Source organism: Neopelma chrysocephalum, unplaced genomic scaffold (genome assembly GCF_003984885.1).
Source record: "Neopelma chrysocephalum unplaced genomic scaffold, ASM398488v2 Primary Assembly neopelma1_25, whole genome shotgun sequence".
NCBI lineage: Eukaryota > Metazoa > Chordata > Aves > Passeriformes > Pipridae > Neopelma > Neopelma chrysocephalum.
Window position 1 is genome coordinate 2754442 of NW_020897694.1, and position 13440 is coordinate 2767881.

The window sequence follows — 13440 nt, forward strand, 5'->3', positions numbered from 1 at the left end:
TCATACCCCAGGGTGCTGGGTTTGTACATTTGGGTTTTGTGGATTAAAACCAATTGTCTGTCTGTATAATTGTACTTATTGCATTATTTTAATAAATTGTTATTCTGACTTATAAATCTCTCTTTTGAATTGAGTTCATTTTGCCTTGCTGGTTAACTTTTAAACCAGCACAACTTGTTAAAAAATTATTGGCAGTCATCTTTAATGAGTGTAATAGATCTTCCAGTTCAGGCTGGGCCAAATACAGTGTTCATACTACTACTGATATTTCCCAGCTATATTTCTTATATTGTTCTCACCTGTTATTTTTTGATGAATCATGATTTTATGTATCTAAAGAGAGGCTCTTTCTTCAATTATTGCATCTGGTGGGTTTTTTATGTTTCAGGATGAAAAAGTTCCATGTGTACTACATGGTTGTTTTTGGTAACATAATATACTTGGTTCTAATACTTAAGTGACTTCAGTCCTCCTAGAGACTGTTGTCTTTACTCCCTTTTTCCAATCATGGAGCTGCTGGCTATAGCTTGTAAAGCAAGATCTGATTGCGTAGAGTAACTGCATATTTAATAAGGAAAAGAAATTTCAGAATGTTTTTTAATAATGTGTCTTCAATCTAAAGTGATTCAAGAAAAATCTTCTGTGAAAGTATGTAATTTTAAATTACTTGTGCTTTTTAAATTTAGATATTGTGGGTGGATGAAATTTATGCCATGGGAGAGAATTTCCGGAATGGTCTGTAGTTCAGTGTCTGTGGATTTCACTTGAACTGTGGAAGAGTCAGCTACCGACTAAGTCAGTTGCCAGACTTAGCTTCTTCTGTAAAGATTGTTTGTGTGAATAATGAAGTGTTCAGGGAACCAGATTGGTCTCCATTTCATTCGTTCTTGATTTTAGGCACTTAACCAATATATCTACACTACCAATTTCTGATTTAGTGGTCCCTTTTTTTTCATGATTTTTCCATTGTGATGTAAAAAGCCCCAACAGAATATTCAGTTCTCCTGAAGTCCAAATTTCTTTCTGGAAATTATCTGCTCATTTTTGAGTAGATAGATAGGTTGGATGGATTTGTGCTTACATAGATAAAAGTTGAATGTGTTTGCAGATATACAAACTGGCATCAGAAGATTTAATATTACAGAATCACAGTATCAATTAGGTTGGAAAAGACCTCTGAGATCATTGAGTCCAATCTAGACCAAACACCACCTTGTCAACTAGACCATGGCACTAAATGTCGCATCCAGTCTTTCCTTAAACACCTCCAGGGACAGCGAATCCACCACCTCCCTGGGCAGCCTGTCCCACTATCTAATTACCTTTTCTGTGAAGACATTATTTCTAATATCCAAGATAAACCACTCCTGGCACAGCTTAAGATTACACCCTCTTGTCCTGTTGCAAGTTGCCTGGGAGAAGAGACTGACACCCTCCTGGCTACAACCTTCTTTCAGATAGTTGTAGAGAGTGATAAGGTCTCCTCTGAGCCTCCACTTCTCCAGGCTAAACAAACCTGGCTCCCTCAGCCAGTTTTTATAGGACTTACCCTCTAGACCCTTTACCAGCTTTTTTGCCCTTCTCTGGAGATGCTCCAGCACCTCAATGTCCTTCCTCAATTGAAGTGCACAAAACTGAACACAGTACTCAAGGTGCAGGCTCACCAGTGCCGAATACAATGGAACACTTCCATAGTACTGCTTGCCATACTATTTGTGATACAGTCCAGTGTCGAGGACCAAGAATGCCATTGGCCTTCTTGGCCACCTGGGCACACTGCTGCCTCGTGTTCAGCCAGCTGTTGATCAGCACCCCCTGGTCCATTTCTACTTTCCAGCCATTCTGTATATTCTGTGACTTTTTTTTTCAAGTCCCAGTTCCTTTCTAAATCACAGCAAAAAGTAAGTAGTTGAACATCAGCATTTTTCATAATAACTTATATTTTAGACTTGTCAATTGTCTATGTTGAGTTCTGTATTGTTATTTAGTTTCCTAGCCATTTACACAAGATTATAAGCAATGAAAAGCAAAAGTTGTATTACTTTTTTTTTATTATGATATGTAAGAAGAGCTTTTTAAAGAGAGTTCATCTTTTATTTATCTCACCAAAAAAATAGCCAGATCTGAAGTATTCAGCAGTGAATATGCTGAGCTTTGGGGAAAAAATATGTACATCATGCAGCTCTGGACAAGAAGTTACAATGAGAGTCACCCACTCACTTCAAAATACAGCTTGTAATATCTTACAGTAGACTGAACAAAGTCTGAACTGGTCAGAATAAGTCAGAATAGGTCTGAACAAAGTCTGAACTGGTTAGATCAATGTTTGTTTTGATATGTTAGTTTTGCCACTGAATTCACCTGGTTGAGGATTGTACTTTGATAGGTACTGTTTTGTTATTCTTGAATGAAAAACTTTTACCTTTAATGCTTGATGACACAGAAATATTCAGTCAATTGAATACAGAGATCATTCTTTCAGTACACTGCTTACAGATCTTTAGTAGAGGTGCTGGGTAAACGTCCCACAGTCTTTCATGCATTAGGCACACATGTTCTTAACTAGTTCTGATGTCATCTTTCTTAGAGGAGGTTCCTGAAAAAACACTGATGCGAAAGATATATTAAAAAAATCAATGACAAAATGTCAATGAGAATTGAACTCATGTAAAGATCCTTAGAGTGGCAGAATATAAAGTGAAAGAGATCCTGTCACTGTGCTTTTATCTCTTTGATCCCATGTTCCAGACTAGTATAGGCCTGCAGCAGTGCTTAAACTATAATACTGTTACAAGAGAGCTATTGACTTCAGCACTATAGAGAACCAAATACCATTTATTGAAGTTAGGTTTTGCTGATTTTGAACATTGACAAGATTTCTGCAAAGGTAGATCTAGGAAAGGTTTAGTTTGTATTTCTCAGGAACTTCTAATTCTCAAAATGCCAACAACAACAAAAATCCAAACAAACACCTCCACCTCAAATTAAAATAAAAACCTCACACACAATTGTGTGAAGACTATAAATAGGAGTTCATAACAGACATGACAGAAAGGGGGAAAACATATTTACATTGTCTAATTTATTTTTATAATAATAATGGCCAGTCTTCGCGAACGAAGATTTGGGGAAAGGTCTTTTACCTTTCCAGCCTGCGCAATGGATTTTTTAGGTGAGACACAGCCTGCGCTGAACTGAGCCCACCCTTTAATCCTAAGGTTCATCTGCCGGGGCCAAGCAAGCTTGGACAATGGCAGTGAGGTCCTCAGGACGTAGGTTTGTTTAGAGTGACGTTCTCATAGATGGATGGCCTCACAGGGCTAACGAGCTACCATCTGCCCGGGGGACTTGGGATTCGAACCTGGGTCGCAGCAGTGAGAGTCCTGCATGCTAACCACTAGGCCACCAGGGGTCCCCAATTTATTTTTTTTTTATAACATGACTGGAAATAGCACAGATGAATAATGCTAATTCACCTTCTGATGCATGGAGATATTATTAATATCACACTGCCTAAAAAGGTATAATTTAAAGAAAATATTATTTTTTAAAAATTAATGGATTTCATTTTTTGCAAAACTCATTAAAAAGAAAAGAGATTGATTACTAAATATATAGATTGGTCATTCCAAAGAGCTACTTTGGTCTCTGTTCCATGGTTATAAATAATGTCTACGGTCTGGTTTCTAGGTCAGCTTCAAGTCAGTGGTAATACTTGAGTGTTAACATGATTCCATATCTTAAATTCAGGAGAAACAAGCTGTCAACTTTTCAGTTGCAGGTTTTATCCCTTAAGTGAAATTAACTCAAAGCAAGCATCCTTGTGAAGTGGTCTTGCCAAGACATAATGAAGCATCAGAATAACACATACTGAAGCCAAGTTTTGCCTTATACCGGACTGGATTTCCAAGCCATGTGGGGAACACAGACAAATTTCAGACTTCTTTTCCTAACCTTGCCCTAGTTTGAAACAAAATTTCCAATTATGCATTTGTGAGATGAAAGAAGAAAAGAAGCATGAGGTATTTCTTGTCACATTTTTCTGTGAATTGTCTGTAATCAGCTTCCAATTTTATGCACCTCAAGTAACACTCCATAAGAAGCAGCAAGAAAAAGTCTCTTCCCATTCAGAGGTATAGCTTTCCAAACTGTAGTTATACCTCTGCTCGGAGTGCAATGGAGGGGGAAGTTGGTGACCTGTTTTTTTATGTGTAAGAATTACCACATACAAATTGGATGACAAATAGTGTGGTAGCTATGAGACATGAATGATCCATTAAAAAATATGTCTGACTAATTTTCTATACCATTCCTATTTATTTTCAATTCTTCATATCCTTAGATTATAAAATGCAGTGGATAAGGATAAAGGCTAGAATAGCAGCAGCTTTACTGGAGCAATGAAAACTTTGGAATTTTTGTCTTATATCTCAAGTATTTCCTTTTTTGATCAAATTTAGCGTGGAAAAACACATATATTCCATGGATAGTGCACTTTTTAAAGTTTATATTTCTCTATATAGCAGAAAAAGTAAAAGTAGCGTAAGCTGTAGTCTACATAGACTACAGAGATATGTGTATATTCCACTCTGTAGTTTATATGAGTGTACTGTACGAAGCACAACTGAAAACCACCAGTCACTTAAAATGTCATAGTCTGGAGTACGCCTGAGTTGTGCTGTCAGTATGGGAAATGAATTCAAATAATAGGTGCCATTACTGTAGCATGAAACTATTAGTTAAAGTTCACAGTGCTTGACTAGATCACTTAAACCTTTATTAAAAAAAAAATGAAATTTTGAATGTTATTCTTTTCTTCTTTAATCTGAGCAGGGGCTCAAAGTTTAACCAAAAGCATCTGGAAATAAGTTCCAGTGCTGTGCTCCTGGTTCAAATTTGAAAGAACAGAAGGCAAAACTCCCTGTGCATGGTGCTAACTAGTATCATGGGAGTGTCAAACTTGATTTGAGGTAGATTGACATGTCATTATTCCTCCCATTCTTGCTTCCCTTTTAATGATCTGCACCTGAGCTCTGGTGTGTATTTTGTGACACTTATTAGCAATCTACAGGTTTGAGAGAACTGTTGTTTATCCATCTCTCACCTGTTAAAATGTTAACAAGACGAGACGCACCACAGTGTCTGGTGCCAACTGAAGGTCATGGATGGAGTGAAGAAGCCCCAGACATCTGTCTCTCACAGTGGGCTTTGTACCATGCTTCACTGAAAACAGCAGGCTGAGCGATTTCTCACCATTAATATCAATGGGACCTGAACGCATGCTACCTGCATGCATTCCTCGGCTTCAGGAGTGGAAGTGTGGAGCTATTAACACACCTCATTCACATCTGAATTAAGAATGTTGAAACAGTTCTACATGGTAGATATACCAAAGAAGTCGTTAGATTTATTCTTGTCCATATACACTCCAGTGCCTGATGGCAACTGCCCCTGCTATTTTAAATAAAGACTGAGAGACTCAAGGCTACTGATTTCCTGAGTATCAATCAACCTGGATTCATCTTTTCTTGTTTTTATTTTTCTTCTGGGAGGGGCTCCTTCAGAACAATTAAGTCTCACTGGCTAAAACAATGACTTTGATCTCCACCCTGTAATATTTTCAAAAGTCTAGTATTAGTGGCATTTGCATTTTGAAAAATTGTCATACCTTTTCAATTAGAAGTTTTTTAGGGTGGAATGAATGCCTCACATGCAATACAGTTTTAAATCATAGGATCATAGGAAGGCTTGGGTTGGAAAGATCTATAAAGATCATCTAGTTCCAAACCCCCTGCCATGGACAGCGATGCTGCTCATTAGACCAGGCTGCTCAGGGTCCCATCCAACCTGGCCTTGAACACTTCCAGGGATGGGGCATCCATAAGTTCTCTGGGCAACCTGTTCTAGTGCATCACCACCCTCTGAGTAAAGAATTTCTTCCTAACATCTATTCTAAACCTGCTCTCTTTCAGTTAAAAACCAGTTACCCTTGTCCTGTCAGTATCTGTCTATATAAAAAGTCCTTCTCCCTACTTTTTATAAGCCCCCATAAGCTGGCTGGAAAGCTGTCGTAAGGTCTCTGAAGCCTGCTCTTTCCCGAGCTGAACAACTCCAGCTCACTTAGCCTGTTTTCATAGGAGAGATGCCCCATCCCTCAGATCATCTTTGTGGCCCAGTAATAACCTTTCCTCTCTCTCTTTGCGTCCATAAGTGAATGGGCATGAGTGAAAATATACAGTTATTTGTGAATATTCCTGTGCATGTGAATTACCTGTGGAAAGATAAACCAAAACAGCTATTCAAATATCATATATGTATACATTAGTGAATAGAAATTGGTTTCTTACTGACATACACATAAAAGAGATTTGCAGAGGTATGTACAAAAGTGATATCTCCTTTCCTTTTCTGTCTCTCTCACCTTGCCTCTTCTTCTCTTTCATCATCTCCTTCCTCTTTTCCTCCCCTGCATTCTCTTGTCTCTTCCCCTGCTCACCTCCCTTCTTTAGCCCCTTCCCTCTCCCCTCCTCCACTGCCCCTCTAAATTTCAATCTCCCTTCCCTCTTCCTGTGGACCTCTCTACTCTCCTTCTCTCTACTTTTCTTCCCTTTTTTTCCACTTCTTTTTTTTTTTTCCTGCTAGTAGCATTTTCTTTCTTGCAAATCATTCAGACACTTTAGCCAGTGCTCGGCTGTCACAGACCTTAAAAACTTGTCGAAACCCCCTTCCATTTCTTGTGCAGCACATGAAATGATGCTGTTCAGTAGACAGACAGCGGAAACAAGGTGTTCAGTCCTTTCAATTTTTATTTATGGCAACGGGTAGCATATTGCTGGAGGTACTAAGAACAGGTTTACTTTCTGAAGGAGTCAAATTTGTCTCAATTGCCTTGGGATAGAAAATGATCTATCCCAGTAGCCAGCTGAAACAGCTTTCCTGATCTCCTGCTACTTTTTATTCTGAATTATAAGTATCTTTTGTGAATGGTTAAACAACTTCACTCTTAATCTTATTAGTATAAGGCTCTCACACCAGACCCACTGAAAATGGCAGAAAGACATTCCCAAATTTGAGCAGACTTCGGTTCTGACTCTAACAAATATCCCACTGGCTTAACCTTTCAAAAGGCAGACAAATGAAAAATAACATTAAGCAGTTCTATCAGAAATAAATGCCAGTTGTTTTTGGAGGTCTTTTTCTCAGCCGTTCCCATTGATATAGGCTATAGCAGGCTGTGGAATATGACATACTTTAATCGGCTTGTTTCTTTTGAAGAAAGCTCCAAATCATTGTTTTGTTTTGTTTTGGGGGCTCAAGGGTATTTAAAATGAACTCCCAATGAATCGCAAGTTACAGTTGTACTCCTAAATACAATAGTGGGCAATAAATAAGAAAGATTAAGTATTCTGTAGTCAGGTTAGAGTGGAACAACAACAAGAGACTGATGCATTCTTTCTAAATAAACAAAAAAGCATAATTGGAAAAATTCATTTTTATATTCTTTTACATTAGATGGGGCCACTGAGTGAAACATTCACTGATGAATTTCTTCTCTAATCTGTGGAGGAAAAACAGCTACTGGTGAATTAAAGAGTCCTGGAACAGAGCCATGAGAACTAAATGGCTAAAAATGAAAACAGGCAAACATTTGAAGAGTATTCTACAGAACACAGATCTTTCAACACCTCCCCCTTTTCCATGGTTAATTCATTGTCATGGAAACTGAATTTATCAAAATGTTCTTGTTCACTCCTAGTGACCCAGTGAGTCGACTTACAGAGCTGGTGAAAGGTAACTCAGGCTGAAGCAATTTTTACAAATGATATGCAGCAGTTCATAAATTGGTAAATTTTGAATGGCACCATTGTGCTTCTCAAGTAGTTTTCCCTAGTCTCAAAAGACTATTTCTGTCTGCAACCTAGAGGTGTCTGAAACGCTCACTAATAAGTTAGCATGAGAGGCATGTACGAGTATGGTTCTTTTCTTCCCTCTCAGCTCTCCTTTAATCTGTTTTTCTTCTTACCCTGTGAATTTATGCTAAAATTTTGTTATTTGTATCATTCTTTACTTCATGGATTCTCCACAGCATTTTCCTTTGCTGATCTGTAGCCCAAGGATGCAAAAAATCCTTCATCACCTCATCACAAACATCTCTTCTTATCTGTTACTGAAGGTGGGTGTTGACTATCAAGTGTTATGCACAATGACTACTGTATGCAGCCAGCTTTGCCAAATCCAAAATAACCCTGGAACTCTGAGTGCTTGCACCATGTCTCAGAAGGTGGGGTTGCTTATGTTTCTTCATCATACATGAAAATTGTAATATAATTGATTTGAAGGTTTTTAAGCTTCCATGTCACTGCCAAATTCTGTCAAGGTTGATTTTTACTTTATTTTCTGTTAGCAATTAGTGACTTGTTGTCATGGAAACTGCACTTCACATGATTCTTGAACTTAAATGGCTGAATGCGATCATACAGCAGCCCTTCATTCTTTAGCCTCAGTAGTTAAAGACTTGTTTTTGTGTGTGATCTTGATTACAGAATCACATAAAATGTCTATAAACACACAAAATAATAGCAGAAGGCTACATCAATTAAAATGGAGTAGTCAATAATTCATTCTTTAATTAAAGTTCTTCCTTTTCCTATTGCTGTAACCTTTCAAGTGTCAAAGCAGATATGAGCTAATCATTTGTATGAAATATCTTTTCTAATTAGCAGTTTGTGAAACAAAAATGAAGGAAAAAATGGGGATTAAAAATACTTTTGCTTTTGTGTTTAGTGCAATGAATGAAAACAAAAGTACTTTAGAGAAAATATTTTCTAGAGTATGAGTCTGTTTGAGTTTGTGGACAGCATTTAGGTGCACAGAAAGAGATGCATTCACTTCTGCTTTTTTTGGTAGATGAAATGACTGGAAAAGGTAAATGATGTGTCCCAATACAATTTCAATGGCAGACACATTTGAATTCGTTCATCCACTAAATATTTTGTATTTTCAAATCAAAGTCTTAAAACTTCAATTCAGAGGCTATATTTTTCAAGAGTAGTCACACTTGAAGGAATAACACATTGCATTTTTTTTTCTTGTGACGTCTCCACCATTTAGAAATATTCCAGAAATATTCCTGCATCGTAAATATCTCTTTTCACTGAAGATTTTTTCAGATATGTTGCTCTGATAGCAGTGGCTGAGTAAGCTGAATCAAACCAATATAAAGGTTTATATCAAGTCTCTTATTCTGAGGATGATCCTAATCCAGTTCTAAACTACCTGGAGATTTCTATTAGTATGTGCCTGTGTATTAGCATGTGTATATACACACTTTATTCAGAAAAATTCTAAATGCAGAAGTTTTCCAGATATGACTACAATATTTCAAATTCACAGTTTGCACTGCTTTAATGTCATTGTGTAGACAAATAATTCGTCTGATTGCATGTTCATGTCTCTGTTTGATTCTTGAAAAATGCTGAATGGCCTGTAATCAATAAGAGTTCAAGGTACTTGAACGTCATAGGAAATTATAAGAATTAGGCCTGGGCATGTGAAATTGTAAATGTCACTCTAATGAATGCTAACCAGTAGACACTGTGATTTTTGAAGATTTTTCTGGTGCTTGATATGTTAGAAGACTCAGTCTTGAAAGGACACTGCATTCTTATTAAACTTTTCAAATGTCTTTTTGTAAAACTAGAACTAAACTAAAGTATTGGACAATGTAGCTATCAAAGAGAAATATAGTTTAAAGGCACTATAAGACAATTTCTTCCCTGTGGTAACCCAGCTGAATTCAGTGTTATTTTCTGCTGTCTCTCCTCCCATGTATTAGAGACTCATTACTTGGATTCATTAACTTTACTATGAAGATAGCTGTTTGCTTTCAGTGATAGAAAAGCAAATACAGTATGATTTTAGCATGCACTTGCTGTGTTCAGATATTTCTTATTAACAAACAATTTTGAGGTATTTTAGTAGAAAAGTATTCACTTATTTATACAGTATGCTATATTCCCATCAAGCATTTAACTGGATAATATTTTTTTTGTAGAAAAAGGGGAAAGAAAAAAGTAAGTAAAACTTCAATTTCTTATACTTGTGATAATATATATGTCTGCCAAAAGGTAACATAGATATGAAATTTAACATATTTACTGAATGGTTTTATTAACCTTCAAGAGAACAGGTGTGTATTTCACCATGTGCTGTGTGTTTCTGTGCTCACTGAAGTCCTGGGAAATCAAAGCAATTATTCTGAAAACCATGCTGAAACCAGATGGGGGGCCAGAATTTGTCTCATATTTGGAATTTCATGTTATCACACTAAGTATGGCGTTTCCTAGTAAATTGTGAATTTGGGCTTTAAGCTTTTTTTTAACTGTTCCCCCTTGTTAATATGTCAGGTTACTTTTGGTTTCTATTTCTTTAGAATTACTCCAAATATATCTTTGCATTGCTAACTCCTCCTAAAATTTCTTAAAAGTACAGTCTATACTTTAAACTTCTAAAATCACAAAACTAGTATCAATAATTGTATTAGCCCTGTGGTAGCTACAACACATATAGATTCTTTCTTGAACACTTTCAGTACATGTTGGTGTTCTTTCTACGGTTCTAAAGATTTGTGTTTAATAAACACTTATTACTAATTGTACCATGTAGTTGTTTTTACAAAAATGTGAAATTTTATCTTTTGTTTCATTAAAAATGCAGGGAACAAAAACCATCAAATTACTTATTCAAGTTTATAATTGAGTGAAATATTTGACATTGTCCTTGTACAAGGTCAAATAGTTCTCCAGAACTATTGCTATTATTACAGAAATTTTAAAGAAAGCGTTATGAAAATAAAAATCCAGAAGAGTGTTCTTCAATATGCACAATCAGGAAAAAATCACTCCTTCGAATCAGATGTAAGTATAATTTCAAAATAAGAAGCTATAAACCAGCTGATTTTCTTCATTGTCTGGGATTCCTTTGGGGTATTATTTCAGTCTCTTAATCTGTTTAACTTTTTTGTACTTGGAAGACAATAGAATATGACAGGTTCTTTGACAGTTTGCTAACACAAATTAACCTCATTTATGGGAAAATTGACTGTGTGTGAACATCTATTTTTGCAGTGCTTTGTAACACAATCTCTAAATTGCTGACTTGTTGGGAGATCTGCTTCCTAAATTTTAGGCATTCTGCTGAATAATAACATAATAATCTAACAAGTATCTTATGATAGGCTTGCATATTGATGACCCTATAATATTTGTAGAAGAAAAGAAAGAAAAAAAGGCATGCTTGCTATGTTCTTTCAAACCAATGAAAATTCTCATCATTGCACCTGTAAAGCACTGCTGCTTTGCACAGGATTTTACTGCGATAACAGAGGTATATTTGATCACTGCTTATTCTTTAAAGAACCATACAAACCAAGTTAAGAGCAAATATTTTGTAGTGAGAATTTATCACACAGAAATAATATTAGCCTAAGGGAAATGCATAGGATTATATTTATTTCTATCTGGTCTGACAAATGAATAAATGATTGTCCCGTAGGAATAATGAGACAACTACAGGAGAATTTGATGTCAATGTAATCCCCTTATGAAAGGTTGGAATCAAATTAACTATTAGACTTTTCTTATTTGGCTAAATTTCAATGTTTGTGGCTTGGAATTTTTTTACAACTAGGTGAGAGGTATTAAATAAGTTAGGTGAGGATGGTGAGGACTATCTATTAAATAAAATCAAACACTAGTGGACTTTAAAAATAAATTTATACATGAAAGTGTTCAAAGGTCTCGCCTCTCCACCTTCTAAAAGCATGTATATTTCTCCATACAGTTTAAGATATACTACTGTCCAAGCTTTCTCGGCCCTGGCAGATGAACCTTAGGATTAAAGGGTGGGTTCAGTTCTGCACATACTGCATCTCACCTAAAAAATCCACTGCACAGGCTTGAAGGCTTGAATTGAATAAATACATAGCTAAACAGCAGAAGAAATAATAAAAAAATTATGCGAACTCTCATGTTTCCTCATCAATCTCTTTTTGTTTTGTGTGTGTGTGTGTGTGTGTCTGTAACCTCTGGTGCTGAAGGAAGGACCAAGAAAGATTGATGGAGGGTGGGGGCGAATGTCATTTTATAGTCTCTTCTTTGCTGTGAAAAAAAGCTGCAACTTTAAAGACAAATATTGGCTCTGTGGACTTAACTAACTAACTGCATAAATAAAAAGGCTGCCTTCTTCAGAACTCTCAGCCTGGACAAAAATTTTTCACTTTAGGCTACCTTTTCACAAAGTCTTTGCTATCAGTTGTATTTGTTCTGGATGACCTATATTTATGGTGGGAAAACCTTTAATGTATAATCATATCATATTTTCTGTACATGCCACATATGTTAGGTGCATTTCAAAGCATTAAAGTATGTTTATGGATTATCTCTTGTAGTGTTAATATAAAGTTAGATTTCCTGTTTACTGTAGGTCCAATTGTATGAAAGTTTCAGGGGGAGCCTTTGAAATCTCTAAATATAGCTTGAAAGAGTTTCTCTATATCTAAAATGTCATGACATTAACATCCAGTATCTTGGGATACTCCACAGTTAGAAACTGGGAAACTGATTCTTTCCAGTAGCATAGAGCTCTAATTTCTAGCCTTACAAGTATTCAAAGAAATGGACTTACCTTCTGACATTTCAGATATAAAAAAGGTTTTCTGAGTCCAGCTTATTCTGTATATTAGGAAGCCATATTTTCTGAAGAAAGATTAGTGGTTTAAAAAGAGTAAGAATTAATGACTCCCTGTTGCAATTACCAATAGTGACAAAAAGTCCCTATTAGTTCTTTACAGGCATTCTATAGTTATGATTTTCATAAGAGGCGGTCTAGGTCATAAAAACTATACTAATTACTCACAAAGATATATAAATTATTAACAGAGCTGATTGCTAGCGACTCCTTGCTCGCAGCTTCTCAGAGAAAGTTTCAGTGGCGTGATCCCCCTTCACTAGGAAGAAAGAGCCACAAAGTTCCTTCTCTGGATTCCAGCAGCAAAAAGTGGTTTATTTGAAACGCGGGCTTTTAAGGTCTCTGGGGGAAGGCTTAGAAAGAGGAACGTGATTGGGCAAAAGTCCAGGAAAAAGGGAGTGGCTTGAGGGCTCTGTTAACCAATGGGGGATACAGGAAGACCAAAGTCCAGTAACAAAACAGGGATTGGGGAGAAGAGGATGAGACAACCACTAATGCTTGTGCAGGGGACAGGTTCAGGGAGGGGAGACAACATGGCACTGTGCAGGGGGACCGCGTGGGTAAGGGGAATTACATAATTCAGGGGAAAACTGTAAAATAAAAACGCAAGTAGTTGGTGTTTTTCCACTCCGCTTGATCCGAGAGAGCTGCCGCTGTGATGGACCAGCTTCTAGAGTCATTCTTTCCAGGATT

At 36.6% G+C, this 13440-nt stretch overlaps 1 long non-coding RNA gene across 6 annotated transcripts in view; it reads right to left on the reverse strand.

Moving 5' to 3' along the window:
• Positions 1 to 12768, reverse strand: part of LOC113963344 — a 30570-nt gene extending 17802 nt beyond the window's left edge. For 5 of the 6 annotated variants that reach the window (XR_003532763.1, XR_003532761.1, XR_003532764.1 and 2 more), the window contains exons 1-3: positions 12685 to 12768; positions 7508 to 7558; positions 2423 to 2596 (exon numbers count right to left, since the gene is read on the reverse strand). This is a non-coding gene — a long non-coding RNA (uncharacterized LOC113963344). Of the gene's footprint in view, positions 1 to 2042; positions 2597 to 7507; positions 7559 to 12684 lie in introns of those variants that run through there. The other variant, XR_003532760.1, reaches the window with a different exon arrangement.
• Between the last annotated feature and the right edge of the window lie 672 nt (positions 12769 to 13440).